The following is a 12,022-nucleotide window of genomic DNA, read 5'->3' on the forward strand; positions in this document are numbered from 1 at the left end:
CAGGAGCCCTGGATGGGGAGCTGAGAGCTGGGTGTCTGTTTCAATCCCCATGGGCCCCTTGGGTCATGACAGCCTTGGGTTTTCCATTGGGCTTCTGGTCTTGAGATTGTGGAAAGCATTAGGTCATGAAGCCAATGTGCACACAGTAGGCTCCTTGGAGAACTCAGGGACCAAGTGACAGCCTCCCCAGACAGCCATCCCCAGACTCCTGGCCCTCCCCCAGGTTTTCCTACAACATTGGTGTGACAGGGAGACTTTATGTCAACTTGCACCTGGGTAGAGCAGAGTTCCGCCTATCAATCAGGTCGCGTAGCCTGATATGCCTCCTGGGAGGTGTGGCCTTCTTGTAAGATAGCCCAGATCCCTTCTCTCTCTCTCTCCTTATGAATCATTGCCTTGGGGACTCTTACAGCTCTTATGACAATCCATACATCAATTGTACCGAGCATATTTGCACATTGTTGCCCCATTTTCCAAATATTTTCTTTCTGTTTAAGCCCTTGTATCAGTTCCTCTTTGTTTCCTCTCCCTCCCCCGCCATCCCACCCTTGTGAACCCTTGATAAACGATAAACGATTGTTATTTTCCTCTTACACCTTCCATTGGCTCCCTTCACCCACAGTTCTGTTTGTTCCCCTCAAGGGGAGGGTGCTGTATGTTGATCATTGTGACTGGTTCCCCATTTCTCCCCCGTCTCCCCCCACCTTCCCTATCCTCTTGGTATCACTACTCCTATTACTGTTCCTGGGGGGTTTATCTGTCCTGGGTTCCGTGTGTTGAGAGCTTTACTCTGTACCAGTGTACGTGCTCCAGTCTAGCCAAATTTGCAAGATAGAAGTGGGGTCACGATAGTGGTGGGTAGGGGAGAGGGAGAGCAAGAATTAAAGAAGTAGAGGAATGTTGTGTGTTTCGTCGGTGCTTTACTGCATTGCACCCTGGCTGGCTCACATGGGACCCTTCTGTGATTGCTCTCTCTCTTTTTTGTCTCCTCCCCCTCCCTCCTTCCCTCTTTGGGGAATGCTATGTCTGCCTCCATGTGGGCCAGCAACCCTGAGAGTCAGCCTCCTAGCTGTCTGTGCCCTGCTAGAGCCCCACCAACCTCAGCTCCACCAGGCCCTGCACCCACTGGCCTGTGATTGATTGATCTCCCCGCTTCCTGCTTCTCCTTTCAGAGCCCTCGGCCTGCAGCCACGTGAGCCAGAGGGGCCCCCAGCTAGCAGTGGGCCTGTGGACTTGAGTGGGACTGGGTTAGGACACCTTCTTGATATGAAATTGCTTCTTGATATCAAGGTCTTCCTTATACTTAGATGCGAGTCCCTCATATGAGTTTAGTTTCTCTAGACCACACAGCCTAGCCCAGTGGGCGGAGACTCTCTGGCCAGGCAGACTGTGGTCTGAGACTGGGCTCCTTCCAACAGGGTCTTTCCTGTGTGACCTCAGGCCCCTTCTGCGAGCCTCCACTCTCCTGCTCCGTGAAACGGACGATTTTATGGTTTGGAGGGCGAAATGAGATATGTGAGTATGCTATGCACATGGGAAGAAGAGCTTAATAAACAGCAGCTATCGCTGTGACCCTGGGCTCAGTCATAAGAGCACTCGCGGACCGGGCAGTGATTCCCCCTGTTATGCTCAGGTCGCTACGAGTCAGACGGATTTCAGGGCTTTGAACAGCAGCAGTGAGCAGACCCGGTCACCGGTTTAATGTGACATCTGCCGCCAGGAGAGGGGCTTCGGCGAGAACCAACACAGCCTGCACAGTCCTCCCCACCTCTTAGAAAGCGCGGGATTTTTCTTACAACTTCCTTGTGGGGTTGAATCCATAATTCACATGCGCTTAGGAAGTCGATGTGAAGTCACACCACAATAAAACAGCATTCCTAGAAGAGTCTCCTGATCGTAGCTAGGCTATGCCGTTTTGATCTGGTAGGAGAAGGCTCCCTGTCTTGCAAATGAGGAGACTGAGGGTCAGAGCGGTTCACCTGGTACACCTGGCTGAAGTCAACTTGACCAAGGTCACGTGGCTGCTCAGTGTCAGAACAAGGATGAAATCCAGTCACCATGAGTCACGAGTCACGGTTGGTGCCGTCTGAGTCCAGAGGCCTGAACTTGGTCAAGTGTGTTCCCTCTGGCCTACAGGCCCCAATGGCAGAAGGAGGGGCCCTCCAAAGCCAGCAAGGCTGGCCCCTCAGTGTCTTTGCAGTCTGTGGCCACCAGGTGGCAGCACCCCTAAGCCCGGTGGCCTGCTCTCCCAGGCAGATGCACAGGAAGGTAAACACTTGGGGCAGCCACCCATGGGTGGGAGGGAGCCTGAAGAAGGCCAAGTGCTGGGGCAGCGATGGGGCTTGCTTCTTAGACTCCAAATGCCCAGAAATGCCCCGAGGTGAAGCCGCAGCTTGCCTCACTAGCTGATTTCTTTAATTTAGGCTCCCAAATCTTATTGAACTAGGAAATAAAGCAGGAAGGCAAAGCCGGGGGCCATGCGGAGTACTAATGACCAGCAGAGATGCAGAAGACAGAAACATCAAGTCAACCTGCCCGAGGACGCAGCTTTAGTGCACAGGCCAGCAAACAGGAGAAGCCAGGCTCGCTCTCTGATCCCCGATGTTCCCTAGTGAGGAAGTGTCTTAGCCAGGGGGCAGGGCCTCTGCTCAGTGTATGGACGGAGATGTGGTGGATGGAGCCCCATCACTCTCAGAGGCTTCTGGTCCTCACGTGCCTACGACGCCATTGACTTTGCTCCATCACCGATGTCCGTCTGGTTGCTTTTGTGCTGCACTGTAGAGTGGCTCCAACTCACGGTGACGGGGTGCAACTGCCCCATCGAGTTTCCTCTAAGACGGTGATGTTGGTGGGCACCGACCATGAGAGGTTTTCCACTTGGGAGCTGCTAGACTATTGAGTATAGGAGGACGTCTAGAACAAACAAATCTGCCCTGGAAGAAGTGCAATGGAGCCCCTAGTGGCTCGCTTAACCGCCCTTCCAGAGCTGAACCATCGCACCAGTAGGCCTCCGTCGGCAGGTGTCCCTGAGTTGATTCCAGCTCACGGTGACCCTGCGTACAACCGAACGAAGCACTGCCTGGCCTTCACGCCGCTCTCGCTATCCCTGCCCGGGGAGCCTCTTCTCCCAATCCCCGGGCCAACTCCTCTCACGCAAGGGCTTCTTCCTCTTTTTCGCTCAGCCTCTACTTTGCTAGCAAGATCGCCTCCGGGGACTGGTTTCTCCTGATAACATGTTCAATGCAGGTAAGATGAAGTCTCACTGCCCTCCTTTCTAAATGGCATGCTGACTGTACTGTTCCCAAAACAGATTTGTTAGTCTTTCCGATGGGATGTGGGGTACCCCAAATTCACCCCCCCACCCACACACACACCACAATTCGAACGCATCCATTCTGTCCTCTTCCTACGCACGGTCCGCCTTCCCCTGCACGAGGCCATCGAAACTACCAAGGACTAGGTCCGGAGCACCTTAGTCTTCAAACAGGCAGATTTGCTTTCTCGCACTGGATTAAAGAGGTCTTTCGCAGCAGCCTTTGGCAATGCGATATATCATTTGGTCTATTGACCGACACTTCCACGGGCATCGACTGAGAATCCAAGTCAGACGGGATCCTTGCCAACTCCCAGCGTCTCTCGGCTTCTCGCGATGTTGCTTAGGAGGCCAATGGCGAGGACCTCCGTTTTCTTTATGTTGAGGGGTAATCCACAATGAAGGTTGTGCTCCTTGATCTTCATCAATACATGCTTCAAGACCGTGCTGTCAGCCAACAAGGTTGTGTCATCTGCAGCTCACAGGTTGTTACGACTATTCCACTGATCCGGACGCCTCTTTCTTCTTCATAGTCTAGCTCCCGATTCTTTCATTAGCACACCGATTGCCTAGGGATGATGAAAAGATACAAGTCTGACGCGTGCCTTTCCTCATTTTCAACCGTGCATCATTCCCTGCCCTGTTCTCACAACTGCCTTTGGGTATCTTCACAGGCTCTGCGTGAGCACAGCGACGGCTCTGGACTCCCCATGCTTTGCGATCCCCTTCAGAGTTTCTTGTGATCCAGGCAGTCAAATGCCCTTGCAGAGTCGATAAAACACAAGGAGACATCTTCCTGGGATCCTCAGCTTTCAGCCAAGATCCATCTGACATCATCCACGATATCCCTCATTCCATGTTATCTTCCGACTTGGGTTTGAAATGTTGTCGATGTACCGCTACAACCGTTCAAAAAATTGTCCTTAGCAGAATGTACTTAAGGGCGACAGCAATGCTATTTTAGATAAGTTCACATTTCATTTGATCACCTTTATTGGGAGGGAGCACACTGTGATAGTTGCTGTGTGTGTGCCAACATGGCTCCCATAGGAACATGGGGGCAGAGTTCAGCCTGACCCTCAGGCCGCAGCTTGATTGGAGGGCAGCGGAGATAAATGGCTCGCTGGAGGCAGGCCACACTCTCTGACTGCTTCACCTTCCAGCTGGTGAGCCACGGGGCTGAGACCTACCAGAGCCTTGTGAAGCTTCCACCGCCATTGAATCCACAACACTGCACGCACAGGCCTGTGATCGCCCTGCAGCCTCCACCATTGCATGCAGCTGCGTGAGTGTGAAGAGGGATTTTTGGTCTAGTTTTAGACTTATGGGCTTGATTTGGATTGGGCTTGGATGCTTTTTTGTTGTTTTTTTTACTATTAAAACATGCTTTAATTTTATTTTTTGGCTTGAAAAGAGGCATTACAGCCAAAGCAAGCAATGGCCTTAGAAAATCTTCTGTACTTTTCAATCCAACAGTTGTCCCCGTGTGCTCTCAAGAGTCCACGTTAACTCCAGTTCTGAGAGCTTCCTTTTCTTAGTTGGTATATTCTTGTAGAGCCTGGGCCATGAAGAGTTTGCCTAGGTTTTGGGCAGTGAACTCCTTAATATTCTGTCAGTAAGTGTTAATCTGGCCTGCAATGAGCAGCGAGTCCATCCTGGCCGGGGCCTGGGGGGGCTTGAAGAGTTTGGACAAGTCCTCCTCAGGGAGCGGTGGCTCTCCTCGGCTCTGACGCTGCATATTCTCCTGCTGGCACCGCTGCTGGTACTGATGTTTCTGCTGCTGCAGCTTGCTAGTGTTCCTCATGTACGTGTTGTATTTAACTGTATCTTGGCTCATTTCATCCACTCTGTCCATCAGCAACTGTAGATTCTTCCCCAAATGGTTGTTGCTTGCAAGGCTGAGCAATTCGCGTTTATCTGCAACCGCTGATTTCATCTCAAGTTCCCACATCAGAACGTTGATCAGATGTGAATTTATTACAATCGGCACTTCTTCAAACATGTGCTCAAAGGTGATCGTTGCCTTTTTCAATGCTTCAGGAGAAAAAATCCTTTTCTTTACAAACTTCCATCAGTTTCGGAGTCAGTCTGTATGCCTTCAGTGAAAGAGACCCTTGGGCAGTTTTTATGGGATCGTACATGAGCACCACGGACTCCTTGTTGGCGTGCTGGTAACTGAACTGCGAGTCCAGGAGTGCCCGCGTGACGAACGAGCCATAGAACATGGACTGGTACCAACCCACGTGGAGGTGGTCAATGTTCACGTGGCGAAGGCTCCGCATCATCTCCATCTGATACTGGACTTCATCAAAATCGGCATCATCCTCCGTGTGCTGGGGGAAAGGAAAGCAGTTGGTGATTTCAAGCCGATTTTCGACAACCAGGCCCAGAAGCACTCCTTGGACAACCTCAGTTCCTTGTCCTTCTTCTTGATAATGCTTGATTATTTTTAATACCACCAGGCCATCGATCTGCACTTGTTTCACGGCCGAGTCTGCGGAGCCGCTTTTGCCCTTGCCCTTCCCTGCAGCGCCGGTCGCAGAGGTGGAAGTGGTGGTTGCTGGTCCAGTGCCTTCCTTGCGGGACGCCATCTTTCCAGCCGGACAGCGGGCTTGGATGTTTTCTTGATGTGCAATTACTCCTTGGTGTAAAGCTCTTTCTCTCACACACACATGAATGTCCCTGGATTTGTTTCTCTAGTCAACCCGGTCTAACACACATGCATACAGGTCTCTTCCAGTCAGTTGGCCAAGTAGCTGACTTTCACAGTTCTGGGCTTAGAGGAGCTGGTGCATCCATCGCTGAACCTGTGTGTTGACACGTCTCAGTTCATAGTCCATCAATTCCTGGCGTCTTGTGTTTTTATCAATGCCTTTGCTGAAACTTGGACTTCCTCCTTCAGTGCCATTAGTGGTCCTTGATGATATGCTAGCTCCTGACATGGTTGAACATTAGCCAGTTCCTTCTGGTAGAATAACTCTGTGGATCCCTTCCGCATTCTTTGGATGCTTCCCGAGTCGGTCAGTAGCTTGCCCATCACATCCTTCAACATCGTAACTTGAGGCTTGGAAGGTTTTTCTTTGGTTCTTTCAGCTTGAGAAATGACCGGGTGGCCTTCCTTTCTGAGTTTCCAAATCCAGGTCTTTGCATGTTTCATCATGATACTTTCCTTTCTATTCCTCAGCTGCTCTTTGAAATGTTCTATCCAACTCTTAAACTTCTCCTTCCGTCCATTCACTGTAGCTACTCTGCATCCAAGAGTAAGTCTCTCTTCTGACATGCAGCCCGTCTCTTTTTATTATTGACTCGCTGCTTCCTTCGTGTTTAATGTCCTTGGTGTCAATCCACAACTCATTAGCATCCAATGCGTCATATCTATTCTTGAGATGGTCTCTAAATTCCGGTGATATGTACTCAAGATTTTGGTTTGTTTCTCATGGTCTTAATTTTGCTTTTCAGCTTCAAATTGACCTTACACATGCACATTGGATGATCTGTACAGAAATTAACTTCTGGCCTTGTCCTAACTGATAATACTGAGCTTTTCCAGGTCTCTTTCCACTGGCATCGTTGATATGGTTCCTGTACTCCACCTCCTTTTACTTCATGGTGAAGCAGCTTTGGTGGCAGAGTGCTTATGCACTGGGCTGCTAACCACAAGGTCAGCAGTTCCAAACCACCAGCTGCTCGGTGGAAGAACATGAAGCTTTCTGCTCCTGTAAAGAGTGGCGGTCTCAGAAGCCCACAGGGGCAGTCCTACCCCGCCCTTTAGGGTCACTGTCAGTCTGCGTTGACTCAATGGCAGTGAGTTCAAGGTTTTGGTAAATGGATAATGTTTAGAGCCACACCACTCTGTCAGGGCAGGCTAGGGGGTAGATAGCATTCTTGGGTTTCCTGGCTCTGATCTTGGCTTGAGGCACAGGCCTCACGGAAAGTGTTCTTAAACCCAGCAATGACTCCTCCCACCCACCACCTCCACCCCCTGCCCCACTGAATGGAAGGGTAACCCCTCAGACTGTTGGGATGGCGAGAGAGGGGATGCATAGAATCTGCTTTACCTGGTATCTCCTCCACCTTCACCCACAGGGTCTGGGGCTGCCGAGGGGCCAGAAGGCAGGGAGGGAGCCTTCCCAGGGCACTCCAGCTCGGGCTCTGCCACGTGCACCCTTTGTGAGCCAGCGCATTGCCTCTCTGGGCCCCTGTTTCTGCACGTGTAGGGTAGGGCGCATCGTGCTTGCCCCATCTGCCTGGCCCTCCAGCCAGGGTGTTCATTCAGCACTGGTGGGGCTGGGTGTCCGCTCCCCCTGCGTCACAGGGATTCCTCGCCCAAGGGCTTCTTTCTTTCCCAGGCAGAAACTCGGTTTTGATGAACACAGCGTGGCTTTATTTAAAGGAAGCACCGGCATGGGGAGACGGCCTCAAACACGGCACCACACACATCAAACACGGGCTTCTTGTTTTTAATTAAATGAAGGAAGAGCCGAGCATAAATACGCTTTAGCGGGAGTTTAGGAACAAACCTTTTTCTGAAATTAGTGTGTCTTCAAAGGCAACTTGTTAACACAGCATGGAAAAATAAAATCCCTTGGGCTGGGAAGGAGATGGCTTCCAGTGCCCACAGATCCGTCACGGCAGGGGGAGACCGAGCAACGGCCTTCGGCAGATGCGTACCTTCAGGTAGGCTTGGGGTTGCCTCACAGCATCGTCTGTTGGACACTAAGTGTTCAGGTAAAGGATTTCACATACCTGGCTGGCACAGGGGAGAAAGAGGAGGCTTTCTAAGCTCTCCTAAAGATCCACAGTCTTGAAAACCCGCAGGGACAGTTCTCTGGCCCGGAGGGTCACTGCGAGTCAGGCTGACCCGATGGCAGCAAGTTTGCTTTGGCTGGTAGGACACACAGCGTTCACCTTGTCGGGTTTGGTCATCGATGGCCCCCATCTTGGTGTCACTCAACAGAAAGATTCTTTGTTTAAACAACGCTGTTGTAGACTCTGCAGTGGGGGCGGTCCTGTAATAACAGATAGCTCAAGAAAGTGTGGATGGGGGCATCGCCGAGCACCCAAGTCCTTCAGTGATGGGCAGTCTCGCCGTTGGCTGCCAGCATGATCACTAGCCGCTCTTCCTGGTGGCCGGTCTGCAGGGCACGTGCGAGATATTGTTTTATTTTCCCTGCATGCCCTTCTAAATAAAGCTGTGGGCAGATGGTCCCCACCATCGTGAGTTGAATGGGTGTGTTGGCATTCTAACCCCTGTGTGGAAAGTGTCGTGGGCTGCCCGAACGACCAACAAATCTGTCTTGGAAGAAGCGCGGTCACCATCCTCCTTACAGGCGAGGAGGGTGAGACTTTGTGTTGCATGCTGGAGACATGTCGCCAGGAGAGACCTGTTCCTGAGGAAGGATATCATACTCAGTAGTCTAGAGGGGCAGTGAAAATGAGGAAGGCCCTTGGGGAGATGGAGGGACCCCGCGGCCGCAGTCACGGGCTCAGGCATTGGGAACGACGGTGAGCATGGCACCGAACCAGGCAGTGTTTTGTTCTGGGGTGCATAAGGTTGATGTGGGTCAGAACGGGCTTTCATGGGCCCTAGCAGCAATGCGACAGCGTGACTGTGGGTAAGAGAGTCCTGGTGGCCCAATGGGAAGGGGTGGCAACACGAGGGTCCGAAGACTCCCGGCCCTCAGCACCATGTTTGTAGGGTTTGTGCCGCAGGCTCAGAGCTCTCATCCCTCTAGGATAATCTCTCACTGCCATCGAGTGCATGACGACTCGTGGAAACGCTGTTGGGCGGGGTAAAATGCCCTGTGAGTCTCTGGGACTGTAACACTTCACAGGAGCAAAGGCCCACCCTTCTCCTGTGGAGAGGCTGTTCATTTCAAACTACCGACCCTGCAGCTCACAGCTCAACACATAACCTCTACCCCTCAGGGCTCCTCCACAGTGCAGAGTGGGTTATTCCTTAGGATGCTAACTAACCACAAGGTTAGTGGTTCAAATCCACCAAGTCGAAAGATAAGACTTCCAATCCCATAAAGAACTACAGCCTGGGAAATGCAGGGGCTGTTCTACCCTGAGAATGGCAGTTAGCTCTCCAAGAGGCACACGGAACCCAGATGGCTCCCTTGTTTCTGGAGACAGGACTCTTGAATTTGCTCATAAGGAACTCTTTCCAGGAGATGGATGCTTTGAAATGTTGGCAAATACCCAGATGGAGCACGGATCTCCACGGCGCTGCCCCTGGAAGTGACCCGGGTGCTGGGTGTCCATGTACCCTCAGTGTCTTGCCCCGCATGCCACCCCTATCCTCCGGAACAGCCATGGTGAGTCGGTGGAGGACCCTGTGCGCTAGAGGGAGCACCAAAACATGGGGGGCTCCGGGGCCGAGCGCAGCAGCCCAGCCTGAGCTCTGTAAAAGCCGCAGCTGCCACCAGGGGCCGTGCAGTCTGGCTTGCTTCTTACAAAACAAAAGCGAGTTCCTCCCGTAATTTCTGTGACTTTGTTGTGAAAAATCAAAAGGGCTGTTTTAAATTCCCCTTGACCGGTTTAATACAAACTTGGATTTCAAAGCTGGTGAGAGACAGAATCCTCACTGGGAAGGGATGACAGATCCCAGACCGACGGCATTTCAGCCCAGAGAAGACAAGCAGGCCCTGAGAGCTTGGGGCTGTAGTGGCTTTGGCGGTTGGATTCCCAAGCTGTGGTGCTCCAGGATCACCCCTAGCCCAGGGGGTCTAATCACTGTCTGGGTGCACAGAACAAAACGGGGGACAGGAGTCTGAACTTGCCAGACTTCCCAGCTGTAGGACCCTTCCCTGCCTGCCTCTAGAGCCAAGTTCTTCCGGTGCCTGTGGCTGTGTTCCCAAGTGGTACTCCTGCTCTCTCCTAGGAAGGAGGCTGGGTCCAGAGGAATCCCAGCCACCCCTGCCCCCAGCCCTGGGTGGGCTCTGAGTAGCCGAGACACTGAGAGAAGGCCTCCCCTCGAGCGAGGTCTTCATTTGCTAGTGCTATTGTGACAGCGGTAACACAAGTGGGGGGCTTTGCAGAACAGAAGTGTATTTTCTCACAGTTTAGGTTAGAAGTGTAAACTCAGGGCCGGTACCGGCTCTACAAGAAGGCTCTCTCTATACATCAGTCAGCTCTAGGGCAAAGAGCCTTCTGCCCGCCCCTGTCTTCCTGTATTTCTGAATGCCTCACTTCCTTGGCAAGCTTCAGGAGGCATGTGGCTGCCTCCCATGTGAAATTGCTTTTCTCTGTGTCTGCATGGTTCCTTAGAACTCCAAAGTGCTTGGGCTAGAACACAGCACGCCCCAGGGAAGGGCCCTTCATGAGCAGAGGCTCCAGGAGAAGGGTGAGAGTCAGATCTCCCTGGGGAGCTTTCAGCAGGTAAGGCAGCTCCCTGCTGAGCGCCCCACAGGCCACGTGGTGCTGCCAGGTCCTGCTCCGGTCTCTGTTGACTGTCCGAGGTATGGGCTGCTTGGCAAGTCACGTCGGCCTTCATTGAGTAACTTGTTCTCTCCTTCTCCGCCATCCTACTGTGTGGTTCATGGAGCGCCGAGCTCAGGAAGCCGCAGTCAAGGCAAACAGTGCAATTCACGTTGGTGATTTCAAAAACAGAGAAATCCCTCCACCAGTCACTGCCCCTCGCACCTACTAGAGTCCTCCGAAAGAGGTAGGCCCAGCATCCGCTGTTAAGTTCTGGATGGTGCCCTAATTCAAGAGCCTAAAACTAGGGTCTTGGGGAGGCAGTGTGGTCCAGTGGCCATCACTGTGGGCTCTGGGTCAGGTAGACTGAGTGGCAGTCCCAGCTCCATCTTCAATGGGCCAAGGCCCTCTGGGCGAGTCATGCAATCCCTTGGAGCTCCTCTTTCTCCTTGGTGAAGTGGAGAGGGAGGGAGGAGTCAGAGAGAGTGGCTCAGAAAGCCCAGAGCACAGAGCCTGCCACACACACAGAACGCAGTCAGCAGGAACCTCTATGATTTGAGTGATCGACCGCACGCACCATGATGAAGGAAGGCAAAGCGCGGGTCTCCTCTTCTCTTGCCTCCTCTAGACTCTTGGTAGCATTTAGTTTCATTAAGTTTTTCTATATTGTTTTGCAACTGCGACTGGCATCACATGAACTTAATGCAGCGGCTCAGTCGGTCCACACGTGTGTTTCTCGTTCACCTCAAAGACCAGGTGTGAGCAGGGCAGGGTTAATGATGGTAATGCCCAGCCACCATAAAAATATTTCTTGGCCCTCCTTAGAAGACTGCTCTCATCCATGTCCAAGGTGCCTTTCCCCAGAGAGTCTGCATCCCGACCAGTGCAAAGGGGAAGGAGAAAATTCAGAATGCATCCTCTCTCTTTAAAGGCATGACCTAGACGTTTTCCATATCACTCTGTCCCATTGGGTCCATTGGCCCGGAATCAGCCAACACCTATAGCTAGGAGCCGTGGTGGTGCAGCGGTGATGTGTGGGGCCACCATCGCATGGTCAGCAGTTCAAAACCACCAGCAGCTCAGAGGGAGAACGACTGGGCTTTCCACTCCTGTCAATAGTTACAGTTTTAGAAGCTCACAGGAGGTGACTAGGGATCAGCATTGACTCGATGGCAGTGAGTTTTGTTCTGTTTTATACCTGGCTGCAAGGGCAGTTTTTCAGCTGCTCACCTACACAATGAGGATGCTGTTGGAATCAGCTCCTGTTTCTAAGGATCCTCAGTGCAG

General features: G+C 52.2%; 1 pseudogene; it reads right to left on the reverse strand.

Moving 5' to 3' along the window:
• Positions 1-4,700: 4,700 nt before the first annotated feature.
• LOC142441003 (eukaryotic translation initiation factor 3 subunit H pseudogene) lies at positions 4,701-5,911 on the reverse strand (annotated as a pseudogene).
• Positions 5,912-12,022: the final 6,111 nt, after the last annotated feature.

This window comes from Tenrec ecaudatus, chromosome 2, assembly GCF_050624435.1.
Source record: "Tenrec ecaudatus isolate mTenEca1 chromosome 2, mTenEca1.hap1, whole genome shotgun sequence".
NCBI lineage: Eukaryota > Metazoa > Chordata > Mammalia > Afrosoricida > Tenrecidae > Tenrec > Tenrec ecaudatus.